This window comes from Chenopodium album, chromosome 7 (assembly GCF_948465745.1).
Source record: "Chenopodium album chromosome 7, dcCheAlbu1.1, whole genome shotgun sequence".
NCBI lineage: Eukaryota > Viridiplantae > Streptophyta > Magnoliopsida > Caryophyllales > Amaranthaceae > Chenopodium > Chenopodium album.
The window spans coordinates 19,081,631-19,099,491 of NC_137840.1; the positions used below are offsets into that span (position 1 = coordinate 19,081,631).

Here is a 17,861-nt window from a genome sequence, read left to right on the forward strand (position 1 = left end):
TGTCTAAATCTTTATACGTGTCGAAATTTGGAACATTTGGCGCACTTTCTAAAAATTAGTGACGCTTTTTCTTGTCCCAAATTATTAAATTGGAGACGTTATTTTTTGTCCATAGTTACATATATTTTATCGACGCTTTTTTCTGTCCATTTATTCTGATTAAGATTCTCTATTTCAAGCCCATTATAAAAATATCTAGTGTAGAGAATATTTTTTCCACCAGAAAAAAATTCAATTTATTCTATTAGTATCACCAAAAAAGAACCTGTATATATATATATATATATATATATATATATATATATATGTATATATATATATATATATATATATATATATATATATATATATATTATATATATATATATATGCTTTAAAATTATGCCAAAAAATAATTGTATTATTGCACATAAATTTTTTTTGTACAATATTTCATAGTAACGAGTTTTCTATTACAACTGTTATAATTCTAACTTGTGCTCATTCATAACTAATTGAGAACCTTGTTTTATCTTAGAAAACCCCATGAACAGTAGCAAGCATAGGAAGTAACTGAAGTTAAGCAGAGGAAGTAGCAGCAGCGTCAAGCATAGGCGGTGGCAGTAGCATGTAGCAATGTTTAGCATAGGCAGCAACAGCGTCCAGCATTATCAATAACAGCAATGATTTGTTTTGCCACAAGGGATTGGTGACCAAAGTTGTCAAAATTGTTTGGAAATTCATGATCTATAACCTGTGGAAAAAAGGTACTTCGGCAAACAAAACAAACATATTTAAAATGCATTAGGGAAATCAATAAAGACATCCAGTCAATACATGTTATCATTAAATTACACAACTCATAGAAGATAAAGTAGTATAGACCTTGCTATCTATACGCAAGGGACAAACTGCACAAAGAAATCACTAATTAGAATCAGGTCAACATTACCAAAGTGATCATAAGAGGCTATACAAATCAATTCAACAAGAATTATCTTTATCAAAAGATCTAAAACGCATTTTATATAGTCACCAAACTAATATTTATAGTCTAAATAGTAACACTAAAATTTTGACCAAAACTCTTGGTCAACATAACACAACTAAGTTAATAATTGACAACATGTAATCCACGTGGATATTACTTGGCTCATATTCTAATTAGCTTCGAGCTGCTCAACGTGCATCACTACTAAGACTAGAAAAGCTAAATCAAAGACGGTCTTTGTTTGCTACTCTAAATTGGTACATGAAAATAAAGTAAACTAATTCAATCAGTTATTAGTTCTATGTTTCACACAATTTCAATTAACAACATGCATAATCTGACAATATATCAAGTTAGATCATCAAAGAACAAACATTCATAACCTTAATAAAGGAACAAAGAAAAAACCTAGGTACCTTCATTCTCAGCACCGTTCACATCACACCCCTAAACACAATGAACCTCCTGGAATACATGGAGAATGAAATAAATTATTAAAAATGTGGCAAGGTGCACCATAAGAAGTATGTTATAACACATAGATCAAATGCACACAATGATATTCTGTTCTAAAGTACATATTCGAAGAAGAAGACTAAATCATTATTCACTTAACTAAACCTGAAGGAACATACCTGTAAGTTCTAGAAAATGATTGTTCAAGCAGTTGGTCAGTTGTTTGGCGGTCTGAAATCGTCAATTATCAGAGGGGCCTCACTAATCACTATTAAGCTCTATGTACTGTAGACCCTTTTCAACTGATCTCATCTTATTTTCTGCATTCCATAAGACTCAAACATCTTTATGTTATAAAGTAAAAGAATTTCATGATTGAATGACTATATACACCAAATTCAGTATCTTCTAAGGGTAATATTTAGTAATGTGATATGAAACCCAAAATATTGTTTTTCATTCTTCTAAACGGAAGAAAAATAAAAGGATAAAATAGATAACAATTACGCTCTCAAGTCTTTAGATGACAAGCTTGCAACAAGAGTAACGAAGTATCAAATTCGACTTGATGACAATAGAGTTGCACAAATAAAAAGAAAAGATAAGCAAATCATAACATGAGCATGACGATGCTTGAGTCGTTTTAAAGATGTTAGGCAATTACCTAAGAGAATACGATAAACAAGAATTGTTTAGGAGTCAACATCAAAATGATGGATGCTTTGAATAAAGAACACTAATATGAGCTACAATCCTCAAGTATTCCTACTTGAAATCTGTTCTCTAATCAAGTTACTCACATTTCTCATGGAAAATCATCCATAAGTTTTTTTTTATTTACCAATTCTGCTGCCATAGTAATCATATACAAGGGAAAAATGAACACACAAGAAAATAGTATTAGCAAGAAACACAGGGGACTAAAGAGTGCAATAATATTTTCTAACACCCAATCCCTAGAGAAAATTACAGAACAACTCTATTAAAATCTCACTCAAACAACAAGAATAATCCTATTCGAACCAAAACAGACCATCCCAAACAAAACAGACCAGTTTAATAGCAAAAAAACTCCAAAAATTCTGAAATTTGAAAGGCAGAAAGTAGACAAAAAAACACCCAAATTCAAAAAAAGAATCACCTAAAAACCTTCTCTAAAGAAGGAGAACAACCCAAACAAAGTCAGCACTCACAGCAGCTCCTACGAAAATAAATCGATTGTGGTGGAATTGCGATACGAAAAACAATGCTATCATGCTTATTCAAACATATGAAACAAAAAGGCTGATTTTCAGGATTGAATTAAACAAGAAGCACAAAATGAAACAAATAGAAACAATAAAATATAAATTACTCATAAAGCTAACTCATATATAATCATAATTTGTGAGATTATTGAAAGAAAAAAAACATTAAAAAACAAAATTGGGTCAAGATCTATTAATTGATTCAAGAAGAAAGGATGCACCTTAAAATTGTCGATCCGCACTCAGATGGACGACATAAATTACAATTTTGGGTCATGATCTATAAATTGATTCAACGATAGACGAAGATCTGAATATTAAATTGATGTACCTAAATTAGAAATTGAATCCGAGAAGGAAAAGATCTGAAAATGAAATTGATGTACCTCATATCTGAAATTGAAATTGATGTACTTCATATTCGAAGAATCTGATTCACAAAATGATATTCCTCATATTGAAGTTACTCCGAGAAAAACAAAGATCTGAGTTTGAAAACAATGGTTCCATAAGTGTCTTGAAAGAGAGAGAGTGAGTAGAGGTTTTTGTTATTGTGTTTGTGTTCGATGGTTTCATTTTCCCTAAATTTTGCAATCAAGGGTTTTTGCAGTCACGTGTGGGATACGTGTAATGATTCTCGACGCTTTATCACGCCGAAAATTAATTTCGACCCAGAAAAGTGTCGAGATAATACGCACATTATAATTAATAGTTGACGCTGCTTGCCTAGCGTCGAAGGTTCAGCGTCGAGAAAATGCTCTTTTTGTAGTAGTGCTAGGGAAGCTGAAAATTTAGGCCTTGTGGCCAATACTGAATCTTTATTTTCTAGTTCTAAGGTCGAAGATCCTAAAAAGGATTCTTCACTTGAATTACTCTCTTTTGAATTTAATAATATGAGCTATATTTCCAAGTATATTCCTTCTCTTAAGTCTTTTTAATTCTACAACAATAAATCTAATGAAGATTATCCTTGCTATGATTTTAAAGAACTACTAATTCTGGAAGGAATCAAGAAGTCTGGATTCGAAATATTTCATGAATACTACTTCTTGAATTACAATCTTAAAATTGTTGAATTAAAGCACCCAACTCCAAGGTGATATGATGGGAAAGCATTCACCTTGCTATTTGGACATGAGAAAAGTCATGTCGCTACAATGACTAATTTAAATGCCATTCAAGATGAAGCTTTTGACCCAGCCTCGTTGATCACCCCTTCTAATGAAACCTTTGAGTATGGATGGAAGAAGTCTTTCAAATGGACCAATCACAAAGGCGATAAGCTGGAAATCGTCATAGACTAAGGGAAGACGTTTGAAGAATTGGACGATAAATCTAGTATAGACTCTAGGGAAGCTGAAAATTTAGGCCTTGTGGCCAATACTGAATCTTTATTTTCTAGTTCTAAGGTCGAAGATCCCAAAAAGGATTCTTCACTTGAAGTACTCTCTTTTGAATTTAATAATATGAGCTATATTTCCAAGTATATGCCTTCTCTTGAGTCTTTTTAATGCTACAACAATTAATCTAATGAAGATGCTAATATTAATAAATTAGTTGAACTAATGATTGAATGATAACAAAAGAATCCTACAATAGAAGAAACCGAAATAGTCAATATTGGAACTAATGAAAACAAAAGAGAAATCGAAATTGGCTTATCTTTAAATCCAGAAAAGCGATCGACCTTCATATCGACGCTCAAAGAATTTGAAGACGTGTTCGCTTGGTCATACAAGGACTTGCCTGGAATAGATAAGGAAATTGCGAAACATACCATTCCCTTGAACCCTATCTCTAAACCAGTAAAACAAAAACTTCGACGAACAAAACCTGATGTCACTTTGAAAATAAAAGAAGAAGTACAAAAGCAATTAGACGTAGGTTTCTTTCGCGTATGTAATTAGTAAGAATGGGAACCAAACATCGTCCTAGTCCCTATAAAGGATGGACGAGTTCGCATATGTGTCGACTTTAGGGACCTTAATAAGGCTAGACCTAAAGACGATTTTCCTCTACCACATATTGATATATTGGTAGATAACACGGCTGAACATGCGATGTTATCCTTTATGGATGGATACGCATGTTACAACCAAATTTTAATAGCAAAATAAGACGAAGAAAAGACATGCTTTATCACCCCTTGGGGTACATATTGCTCACAATCATGCCATTTGTTTTAAAAAAATGATGGAGATACGTACCAAAGAACGGCTACTACTCTCTTGCATGATATAATGCATAAAGAAATAGAAGTGTATGTGGATGATATGATCGTAAAGTCCAAAGATAGAATGAGACATATAAAAGCTTTACACAAATTTTTCACTCCCATAAAAGAATACAAAATGCGATTGAATCCCCAAAAATGCGCCTTCGGAGTAACTTCCGGCGAGTTACTTGAATACGTAGTAAGCACATGTTGTATTGAGATCGATCCCTCTAAAATAAAGGCAATCGTTGATATGCCTCTCCCTCAAACAGAAAAATAAATTAGGGGGTTCCTTAGCAAACTACAATACATTAGTCATTTTATTAACAAATTGACTATGACTTGTGATCCAATATTTAAAAAATTGAAAAAAGAATAAAAACATGAATGGAACTATCAATGCTTAAAAAGGTCTTCAAGAAAATCAATGATTATCTCAAAAGTCCACCAATTTTTTCACCACCAGTACCCAAACTACCACTTAGGCTATACATCTTAGTTACAGACACGGTCATATGCGCCATGTTAGCACAAAAGGCATAAAAAGTCGAGCGTGCAATATATTACATAAGTAAAAAAATTCATCCAATATGAAACAAAATATAGCACCTTGTAAAAAACAAGTTTAGCATTAGTGTGGGCAACTAAAAAACAACGACATTATATGCTACTACACACTACTTAAGTGATTTCTCAACAAAATCCAATACAGTATTTGTTTGAACAACCACCTATACTAGGAAGAATATTCAAGTGGTTGGTAATGTTGGCCGAATTTGAGCTAAACTATATTCCTGAAAAATTAATGAAAGGGAAAGTAATTTCCGATTTTCTAGCCCAACATCCAATCCAAACAAGTCATGCAGAAACTAATCATCTTCCGGATGAAGAGATTCTCATGACACAAGATGAAAAATGGGTAATTTACTTTAATGGTGCGTCCAATCAAAAAGGATGTGGCGTTGGAGTGTTACTCATAAGTCTAGAGGGAGCACATACTCAAATCTCTGTCAAACTAGACTTTGAGGTTACTAATAATTCCGCGGAATATGAAGCGTGCATTACTGGATTAGAAGTAGCAGTTAGCATAGGTGTGCAAAAATTAGAGGTATATAGAGATTCAAGTTTGATTATAAATCATACATTGAAAAAATGGAAAATAAAGAACTCCACTATGATATTATTCCTATCAATGCCAAATGTGCGCAAATTTACAACACCTTCCACCATCCAAACTATACAATCTCACTTCCCTTTGCTCTTTTTCAACTTGGGGAATTGACATAATTGGTAAAATTTTTCCAACAGGAGTAGGAGGAGACGAGTAAATATTAGTAGCCATCGATTACTTTACCAAGTGGATTGAGGCTGCTTCTTACGTAAATATCACTTCAAAACATGTCGCAAAGTTTCTCGAACAAAACATATTTTGTAGGTATGGAGTTCCACATGAGCTAATTAGTGATTAGGGATCTCAATTCAAAGCTAATCAAATCAAGGCTGAAGTCGAGACCCTCTTAACTTGTTATAAAGTAAAACATCATCACTCATCTCCATATAGACCTCAAATGAATGGAGCTGTAGAATCGGCAAATAAAAACATAACACTCATCATTAAGAAAATGGGAGAAAATTATAAAGATTGGCTTAATAAACTACACTTCGCACTATGGGGTTATAGAACGTCCATACGAACATCAATAGGAATAAATCCATACTCCTTAGTTTTTGGAATATACGCAGTTCAACTAGTCAAACAGGAAATGCCATCCCTATGCATCGTACTCGAAAGTAAGATATCAGAAGCTGAATGGGTAAGAGTAAGGTATGAAGAGCTTTTATTCCTCGATGAATGACGATTAAGAGCTTTTCATCATGTACAAGTCTACCAACGACGCATTAGGCGTCATTTTAACAAAAGGGTACGACCCAGAAATATCAAAAAAGGTGACTTTGTACTTAAGGAAGTTAGGGGTCCACCAACCGATCCAAGAGGGAAATTCCAGCCTAATTGGATAGGTCCCTACCGCGTAATTGAAATCCTATCCGGAGGATTAAATTATTGGATATTAGAGGTGATGAAATTCGCCAATTAATTAACATTGATCGACTTAAAAAATATTACATATGAAATTCGGATAAACTCGTTCATTCATTAAACAATTCATTTTTAGCAATCAATTGAAAGATTCTAAGTGTTATGCACTTTATCGAATAACACGGTAAAATACATAACACTTGGGGGGGGGGGTAATAATGCTGAAAATAAAAAAAATTTAACACTCGTAGTACAAGTGTTGCGCGCAACAAGAATGGTTGCGTGCGGATGTCACACACAACAAATCTTGTTGCGCGCGCCACCTGATGACGAACTGCGAACCCATAAATTTTACGCTTGATTAAAGTTACGAATTTTACTTGCGATAAAAAGAGGGTGTTCCTCGAAAATAACATATACTCGGAAAAAAAAATTAAACTTTGATTTAAGCTTTGTCTTAATAAGGTTTGATTAATTTTTTCATTTAATTTCTACATAAGAGATTAAAGAAAAGTAAGATTATATATATATATATATATATTTATATAATCATCGCAAAGACATGTTTTGTAATACGAATACTTTGGCAATCTTTATGATTCGGTCATATAAAAAAAAAATATAAAGCTCATTTTAATTCAATCAAAATTCAAAGTAAGAGACATTATTGAACTAGATGATAAATAATATAAAAACATAGTATTGATTACACTTTATTCAAATAAAACTAATTACAAGATTGTGTAACACTCTAAGGTTTTCCTATGTCCTCGATTGTCACGGATGATGAAGGAGTAGTTTCCATTGAAGTATTTCAAGAAACCTTAGAGCTTACCCCTTCATTCTTATTTTTTCACCCAAACATTTTTCTTCAATTTAAGTATTGGGGCATTTGCAACATGTTTTCCTTTTCCTTTAACAATTAGAGCCTTCTTTTCGAGTGTTTGGTGAAGGTTCTTTAATTTTCACCCCTTGTTGTGCATGCTTAGGAGGATCCTTTCTCTTTGGTTCCTTCCAACGAGCCTTAAGAGATGAGATGTCCAATTTTCTTCTCACTCCATTGCTTTGACCACTAGGAGGAGTAGTGGTGGCCAAATGCATCAAAGGCTTAGGTGGATTGCGAGCCGTGGCGGCTTGATGTTGTGATCGAGCCTTGTTCAATTTGTCCTTATCCGCCGCATTCGTCCAAGCCTTGTAAAAGGAAGATAATACAATACTCGCAGTAGGATTTTGTACTACCCACCTTGGGGGACTTGACCAATATTCCATCCAACGAGCAATTCGTTCGGGTTTAAAGATCACGTCTTTAACGACATCACAATCTTGTGGAGGAATAATTTGTTTCATCCCGTATTGTCTCATCACCCTGCAAGGAAAGATATAAGTAGTACTAGATATGCCTAAAAGCCTAATATAACGAAAATTAAGACTATTTCCAACCATACTACTTATGTTGAAGCAAAGAATCACAAAGCATATGTTAGGAACTCCGTGATAGAAAAACGACGTCCATTCTTCTTCATTCTTGTGCTTGTAGAGAATTCGACGTCTAGGGAATGTCTTTACTCCATTAGCCTCAAGGTTTTGTGGATGATCAACAATTCGTAAACGCTCCATGAGCCAAATCATAAAAAAAAATGGAAAAAATTAAATGCGATTTAACACAAGCAGGTGGCGCGCGCATCAAAATCAGTTGCGCGCGCCATTTGCGCGAATCGCAGAAGATTGCGCTGGTCGAGCCAGCGCAACTTCAGAGCTTACGCTGCTATACGACGAAAAAAAATATACGTGTAATAGGAGTGGACTTCCCGTGAAATCGTTTTCATTAAGATCTCCGCTAAGGCGATTCAAGCATAGAACGGTTTCCGCCAAAGCCAAAGGAGCGGATGAATGACGTCCCTCTATTTTCTCTAGTATGGACACCATGGAATAATCTCCATACTCTTTACCTGTCCTTAGTAAACAATTAACAATAAGACAATACCATAAATCACGAATTTTAAAGCGTTGTTTAGTCATGTTGTCACGAGGGGCAACAAAGTTTTCAATAAATAGTATCAAATTCACCCCTTCTTTTAGTTCCAATGTTAGTCATATCATTGTCAGACAAACTAAGAAATCTTTGGAATATAGGTTTTGGATCCGACAAGGTCGGCGCATAGTTCACAGGGAGAGTATTTGTAGGGACGCCAAGCAAGGCCTCTAACTCACCAGGTAATGGGACAATTTCGTCCCCTTTAAACAAGAAAAGATGGTGGTTAGAGTCCCAATGATTGATGGCGGCATAAAGAAAATCAAAATTAATCACGAGTTGCATGTAACTCAATAGAGGCTCAATGTGGTAAATTTTGAAAGCTAGTTTGTCCTTGGTTAAGAGGAAAGTGACCCATTGCTTCAAACGTTTTTCAAAGGTTTTCACCATTGTTAAATTAAAAAAAAAAAAAAAAAAGAAAAAAAAAAGAAGATAGATTTTGGAGAAATTAATTCTATTAAGTTTCTTATGATATCACTAAGCGAATGAATATGAGACGATCAAAAGCCTACACAAAACCACGTTTGAATAGACCCAAGAAGGGCAAAATTTCGGCAATTTTCGCTCAAAGGAAAGTTCACCAGCAGGTCGCGCGCAACAAATTTACATGTGCGCAACAGCCGCGCGCAACTTATCTAGTTGCGCGCGTCTGTTCTGTCGCGGCATGTGAATTAGATTTATTTCCGTATATTTGACAACATTATGACGGAATCTTGACAAAATCTTAAGACTAATTATACGCTTGCCTTTTGCTAACTCTTGTGTCTCTTTTACTCTTCATTATTTGTTTCTTTCTTAATTTCCTTTTTATTATCTTATCTAATTTTTATTTTTATTTTTATTCTCTTCTTTTCCTTTCTCTTTCTAATTCACTTTCCTTTTTTCTTTTCACTTTACTGTGTCTCTTTTTGTTATTTTTTTTAGGTGGTTAAGTAGGGAACCCTTCCCTCCCTCCGGATTTTTTTTATTTTTTGTTTTTTTTAAATATAAAAAAATGTACGATGGAAACGAAGTAAAACAATAATGACATATAAATACAAAAAAGGTGTCATATATACATCAAAAAAATAATAAAAATAATATAAAATGTACATTTGTTTCCTAAACAAAAAAAAAATAATGTGTACAAAGGAGGTCAGGATGCTCGGCGACTCCCGGACGGCTGCTGCACATCCTACGAAATCCAAATGAGGATATATATATATATATATATATATATATATATATATATATATATATATATGTAATAAAACTCACCGCGACCATCTGATGATCACGGCATCACATAGTGATGAGGGCTCTCCGATAAACAGCTCGGAAAGCACGCAAAGTCCCCACCATGTCGTTCACGGTCTCTCACAGAACCTGTTAAAAATTACAAGGTCAATTAGAAAACAAATGTATATGAAAAAAAACATATAAATACATATAAAAAAGGAACATACCGACTCAACTGTCTCAGGAACAAACGGTATCCCTCCTCATCCTCCGATGCTGGAAGGATCTCACGAATTACCGACCTAACAACATCGGTATATATGATCTCTGTCGTAAGAGACACCCAACCACCTAGCTCGACCCGCTAAAAATATAATCAAAGGGTCAAGGCTCCGAAAAAAAAATATAAATAATAAGAGAGAGTTAAAGTACTAACCAGAACAAAAGCTGGGAAAGGAGTCAGCTTGGATGAAATGAAAGTCGGATAAGATGCATCCGGCAGCAGCAGCTGCTCCACTAGAAAACTAAGGATCGCCTGAGCTCGATCCTTGGTAGGCAGCAAATTCGGACGTAACATCCGAATTGGAGGATCCACAGAAACCTTGGGCACCTCGAATGCTAACTGCCAGAGAACACGCTCGCCTGAAAACCAAATGTCTGTCCTCAGGAGGATTGGAAGTCTCTTTTAAAGGGCCCGGAAAAGGCAACAAATCATGCCAGACGGGAAAGCCTCAGGGACTTCGACGAGCAAACTCCAAGGATGGAGGTCGATCTATAAACACAACCACATGAAAAATAATAAGAAAAAAAAACAAAAAAACCAAAAGATGCACATGTGGTTGAAATACTCACCCACGCACGAGTCGTCGAAAGGATCCTCTAGCGAAAGTCGCCGGCTAAATTAGCTCGTCTCTTCTTAATCATGGCTTGTTGATGGCTAATAGGAAAATAGCAACCCCAAGCATCTTGGGGTCTAAGAAAGGCAGGTACGAGTATCTTAAAGCCTAAAAGAAAACTGAAAAATGATAAGCTTAATGGGAAAATGCAAAAATAATGATTGAAAAATATTTTATGTACGTACCTCAAGGATACGAACATGCCACGTAAAGGAGATCCGAGGGATCTCAGTAGCTGCCGCGGGATCCATCACCCGAGTTGCCTTGCCCAAAGTTGTAAGCATACAGGCATACGACACCTCAGCCCAGCTTAGGTTACCTACATACCAAAAATCATTGAGGCAAATAAGTAACTCGATAGCAAAACGTTCTGCCCAATCACTTAAGGTAGTAACGGAAAGAACATGAGCAATGCATATCCGAGCTAGCTGCTCAGGTGTACACTACCGATCAACATCATCTACCGATAACTCATCGGCAAGAACCGAGTATGGACAAGACTACGCGTACACGTGGAGGGCCGCCGCAAGACGGTCCTGTACAAGGTCATGCAATTTCTCGTCTGACCCCTTAACGATATCTATGGCTACGGGGTCGCCTCCAAATGAAAAAACCGTAATCATAGAAAAATTGAAAGGGGTAACCTTCATCTCTCCCCATGGAAAGTGGAAAGTGTTTTGGGTGTTTTTGTCCCTCGGGAGAGTTACATCACGAAGTCTGGTCCGGCTGAGTTGCACCTGCAAAACAACGGAGACTCCGGGTGGTTGGAGCTCCGCCTCCAAAGATCAAGTTAGTAACTTGGAAGGAAATAAAGAGTAAGGAAATTTAGGTGGGGATCTGCTTGGATTCCAAGCTCAGGTGTTTCTCTGATGAGAGAGAATGTAGGTGTAATAAATGATTGAATTTGTCACAAAAATGGGGAAATATCTCCCTATTTTTAGTGTCATTGGAGAACGCGCACCTATCTAGGTCACTTCACCTAGATTTCAGTGGGCTGTGCCGTTTTATGGCACTTCTTAGGATTTGGGCCATTGTGGGCCGCCATTTCAGGGATGTATCCAAGGGGGCCATGTGTCAAGAGGATATTAAGCCATGTGGGCCATCCTGAACTCGACACGTAGCCTCCGCTCATTGGTTCACGTGTCTAGGGTATTTTTACCCTAAACATTTTCCCCTCACAGGGCTCACGTGCATATCACGTGAGGCATGTGACACGTCTCCACCTATCAAAGGTGAATGGTAACAGGTACTAAAATTTGAATTTCAAACAAGGATTTCCCTCGTTTTCACCTTCTATAAATAGAAGTTTACCTCACCCTTTTTCTTCACCTTATTCACATTTGACTTTTTAGAGAGTGAAATAGAGAGATTCTAGAGAGAGATTCTCTACCTCCGTCTGCATCAAAGCAGTTTCAAGTTTTCGTGTGCTAGAAGTTCAACAACCAGTTTACTGGTTGTAGCGGTTTTAAGATTTTTCAGAGTTAAAGTAAGGTAACCGCTTTAACCATTTTAGCTTTTCTCCTTTTCAACTTGTATAAAATTTTTTCTCCTCCTGTATACATAATTCTAGAAAATAAAAATGTTTTCTCAATCCACCCACTCGGCACTGCCTAGGACACTCAGCCGGTCCCCCAGAACGGTTGAGTCTAGAATAAGGATGCCTTTTCTGGACTGTCGGAACCGATATGCTCATCTCTGAATTCCTCCCTCTCTGTGTCTGTGCAGGACACAATGGCCAGAATGAAACAAATGGCCAGAAGGTCTAGAAGCCGACGCACTATAGAAGTGCCAGCCAATGAGGTTGTCCCCGACGGGGAACAAAGGGATTTGGAGGAGAGTGGTTTTGATGAAGAGGCTCCCTCTACTTCTGGGAGCTCGGGGGTACGAGAGGTAGATGACGAGGGTGCCGCCTCCTCTAATGAAGCCGGCGATGCTTAGGCCGGCGAAGGGTCAGGGGCCGAATCTTCAGGCTCTCACCAAGATAATTTTGCGGCTAACTATCAGCAGCCGCCTAAGATCGCCGACCTACCCAACCCCAAACGGACTAGGATGCTGCCGGGTAACATTGCCCTAAGTAAGAGCGGCTTTAGGGCTTTTAAGGAAAAGTACCCCTTTGGAAGGGGCAGGGACATCATCGTTCCACCGGCTGACGATGTAATGGCCTAGAGCAACGATATTGATAATGCATACCATTACTTCGTCTGCTACGAGGCGGTCATTGAAGTCGGCCTCCGGTTTCCCCTCCACCTTGAGATTAAGAAAATCCTAAAGGGGTACGATGTAGGGGTTTGGCATCTCACCCCTAATTCATGGGTGAACATTCTTAGTTACATCGCCGCCTGCGAGCTCTAGAATTTAAATCCAAGCTTCTCCACCTTCGCTCACATGCATTATTTGAGCAAGGCCCCAGGCGGCCATGGGGCATGGTATACTCTGGCTACCTTACCCCAATATTTAATGACTTTGGACAAAGTGTCCAAATGGTCCGGGTGGAAGGACAAGTTTTACTTGATTTCTTCCCCCACTTTGAGATATAACCGGACACTGCGCCGGTACAACACTAAGCCGACTCTTCTAGGAAGGAAGTGCCCTCTCCCGGCGCTATCTTCCAAGGCCCAGGAGCAAATAATAGAGCCGAGATTTTTTGAAACAACAACCGAGCCCATGGGGGATGGGACTCACATTATAGTTCCCAGGAACTGGATCCCCCATCCGGACTTCTTCAAGGATGAGTGCTTCTTGTCCGCCTGCGTGCTGAGTACCATGTTTCCCAAGGGTAGAATACCTTACATCCGGAGTGTTTGTTAGTTTATTTTTATTGCAAACTTGCCATAATTTCTTCTAACCTTGAGTTTTGTTCGTGCGGCCGACGCCTTGAAAATGGTCGACCCGGCAAAGACACAGGCTAAGTCGGCGGCGTTGCTGCGCAAAGAGGCTGCACTCGCCAAGAAAGCAGCTGTCGAAGCCAAGACCTCTAACAAAGGCGGGGTAAGACCGTCTGACTTTTTATGTGTATACATTTTCATTCATCCATTTTTTTTAAAAACAATTTGCCGGTTGGGTATACTTACCCTTGTTCATTTCCCAAGACTCTGCAAAGCGAATTCCACGATCCTTCTCCAAGCTTCTCAAAAGGCAAGGAGATGATCTGGAGAAAGATCCAGATACGAAGGCCGCCAGGAAGGATCCCCCTCCCCAGACACATTCTTCTACCAAATCCGATCGTCCAATGACCGGAGGCAAATCGCCTTTTGCGATGAAGATTTTGAGAGAAAGCTCAAAATGCTCTCAGCAGCAAGCGCCGGATGCCTCTACGGCATCGAAGGGTGGCGAGCCACCTAATGTTGCAGACGGTGCGGCAACAACTTGGGAGGAGCAGAAGCCTGCGCCCCATTGATCGAGGGTTTAAGTAGTGTCGTTGGTCTACTAACCCTAATCAAATTAACAATTTATAAAACCTAAACTACCCTTATACGAGTATAGGGTAAGTAAAGGGTCGAACCCAAAAGGACTAAGTGTATCAATCTATGCTAATTAGACTACTAGAAAAGCTTGTGAGGTAAAGAGAAGTTCAATTAAACACTACTAAGAGCAAATAACAAAAACTAGGGAAAGTGGAATCCAATTACATCAATACATTCAATAACATCATAAAATTAGATGAAAATGACCTTGATTAGGAACAATCAACACATTTAACTCACTCTCGCACAATTAAGCATGTTAATTATCCTACTAAACTAATTCACTCTCTTGCAACTAGCCTAGCAAAGGTATGAAAGAATTTAGGGCTCTCAACCAACTCACTCTCGCACAATCGATTGAAAACACAATTAAAAGCATAGAATCAATTAGCTAGAAAGATTCTAATACATAAAAGCATCATCCATACACAATAATCAAGAAACAATTCCACACTAATCACAATCAATCATTCAATTTATTAACATGACCTTCATCCATTTCCCTAGAACAAAACCTAAACTAACATGGTGAACAAAAACAAGGAAAACAAGGTAAAATAATAATAAAAGCAAGAATCAACAACTAAACTAATTAATCTACTCAAATAAACAAATAAATAAGCAAAACCAATAATAAATGAAAGCAATAAATGTGAGAGAAAGTTAGGAAAACTTATTGAATTTCTGAGAGGAAAAATCCACAAATTTGCTTCTTCAAAATCCCAAAAACTCTATGAAAAATCCAATCTTTCTCTCTCTAAACTACTCCTAAACTAAAGAGAGAAACTCCTAATCTAACCCTAAGAGAGAGAAAAAAAAAGAGCTAAACTAATCTAATCTAGGCTAAAATAAAAATGTTAAGTGTCATGAGAAAATAACCCCAAAGGGGTATTTATAATACAAGGCTAAATAAAATAAAGTAAAAGAGAAAACTAAAAAGAAATAAAAACTAAACTAAAATAATTGAAATAACTAAACTTAAAAACCAAAAAAAACAAAACTAAAACTAAAATAAAATAAAAGAAAAATGAAAAGAAAAAGGAAAACAAAACAAAACCCAACAATTTCCCCAAAAACCGTACAAACCCACGAAACCTCCTCAAATGATGAAAACCATCAGACCCCCAAACTCCTTCTCTTTCGATCTTGGCTGCTCTGTTCATCATCCAATAATTCACCACCACGCATTATCATCAACGACTCAAATCAGCATCATTCTAGCATTAGATCGTGGCCATCTAAATTTCATTAAAACTCGCGTGAGAAGCTCATGATTGACCCACATTTGTGCGCCCGCGAAGACATCGCGCAGAGGTCGCGCAAATGCTACTGCCTCGACTCTGTTTTGAACTCCAATTGCGTGAGCCTTCTGACAGGGCTGCGCGGCCGCGAGGTCTGGGTTGCTCCTTGCTGTGAATTTGGTTCGATTGGTGTGATTTGAGATGCGAATTGGTGGTGGCGGTGTGATGGCTGGTATTGGTGGTGAAATGGGAGGTGAGGTTGGGAGGTTTCGGTGCGATTGGGAGGAGCAGGGTTTTGCGGGTTGGTGTCAATTGAGGTCAGGTGGCTGAAATGGGTGATATCGGTGCGATTGGAGGTGGTTTGGTTGGAGGCTGGTGCTGCGCATTGTTGCGGTTTGGTGATGTTGGGTGGTTTCGGTGCGATTGGGAGTTTGGTTTGTGGGTGTTATTATGGTGGTGCGATGTGGGGTTGCGTGGTGGGATTGATTGTGAGCTGAGGGAGCAGGGGAGGTGCGATGTTGGTGTTGTTGATGGTTGTTATCGCTGCTGTTGTTGTTGGTGTTGTGATGTGTGGTGGTTGCGAAGGCAGGGAGCAGGGGAATGTTGCGATGTGTTGTTTGGGGTGGTGTAGGATAGGAGATGGGTATGGTGTAGGTTAAGAGGGCAGCAGCTAGGGTGCAATTTGGCAAGGGATTGAGGGAGTTTGACTTTGCTCGTTAGAACATTTGACCTTGGACTTTCGAACATGACTTTGATTATAACCAAGTCTCGACCCGAACGTTCCTATGAACAAACCCAAACATGAGGGGAAATCGGGACAAAGACTAAAATAAAATAAAATAAAACAAATAAAGTAAAATAAAATACTAAAACTAAAGAAATAATAAAATAAAATAAAATAAACTAGAAACTAAAAGAAAATAAATAAAATGGGAGAAGAGGGAAATTATTAACTAAAACTATAAAAATAAACTAAAAACTAATAAAAAGGGCAAAAATACAAAAAATAAAGATAAAAGACGAGAATAAAGAAATAATAGAAATAAAGGATAAAAAAGGGTGAAATTATTGGAAAATAAGCCGGAATACAACTCAATAAACACCCTAAAAAGTGACATAAAAGTCACCTATCAAACTCCCCCAAGCTTACCTTTTGCTCGTCCTTGAGCAAATTAACATGAAACAAGGGAGAAGGAGAATGATTTATTCAAGCAAAGCTAAGACACTAAAGGAGACAAGAATGTACACTAACTCACTTTCGTAGGAATCACGGTCACTTTTAGCAACTAATGACAAGCCCTTTAAACCCCTAGATCGCCCTAGAGGACGAGTGTGCTCTCGTGAGGGTGTCCTAAGAGTTTAACCCACAACTCTTAATAAAAACCAAGGCAAGGCAATAAAAAGAAAATAAAAAGAAACATAAAACGAGAAAGAAAAACACAAGTTCATATTTGGACAAGAGATAGGAACAAAACACCAATGAATGCAAATCTTTCTAAATAGACAAATGTATGCACGTTCTAAGATGTCAATGGTTGATTGAAACATAACATATGCTAAGCATAGAGAACTAATGAGGATTCAATCCACCCTAGCCCCAACCAATCGGGCCGCGTTCTCTCCACTAGCTTCAAATCAACCCTTAAGCTAGCTTCTCATGATTCCTCGAAGGAACCGGAAAAAGATAAAGAAATGAAAAACTTTGAGAAGGTAATCCCGACATCTCAACTATGCATACTCTCACCATAGGTTTGAAGTCTATCTCCCTCCACTGTTCTTTGACTTAACCCCACTAAAGTCTAAGGGTCTATTATTTGGTTGTAACATAAGGCTAAGGGTTAAGGCGGGGTACAAATTTGAAAATTTTGGTGACATTTCCTAAGTGAAGCAAAAGAGTGGCCTACTCTCAAAAACAAACTCAAGAATTCACAAAATATCAAACAAAAATACCAATAATGACATCTCCCACAAGCTTACTCAACACTAACACACAATATATACAAAAAAAAATGAAGGAACGCTTCCCCCCCAAGCTTGAACGAAACATTGTCCTCAATGCTTAAACAAGGGAAGAAAACGAAACC

At 37.4% G+C, this 17,861-nt stretch overlaps 1 long non-coding RNA gene across 2 annotated transcripts; it reads right to left on the minus strand.

Moving 5' to 3' along the window:
- Window positions 1–379: 379 nt before the first annotated feature.
- LOC145640962 (uncharacterized) lies at window positions 380–3,306 on the minus strand. Of its 2 annotated transcripts, none has more exons than XR_014115041.1 (5): window positions 3,060–3,306; window positions 2,895–2,983; window positions 1,606–1,746; window positions 1,387–1,435; window positions 380–733 (listed from the first exon to the last, which is right to left on the minus strand). It is a non-coding gene; the product is annotated as an uncharacterized LOC145640962 (long non-coding RNA). The 2 variants fall into 2 exon arrangements; XR_014115040.1 differs by having other exon boundaries at window positions 380–749.
- Window positions 3,307–17,861: the final 14,555 nt, after the last annotated feature.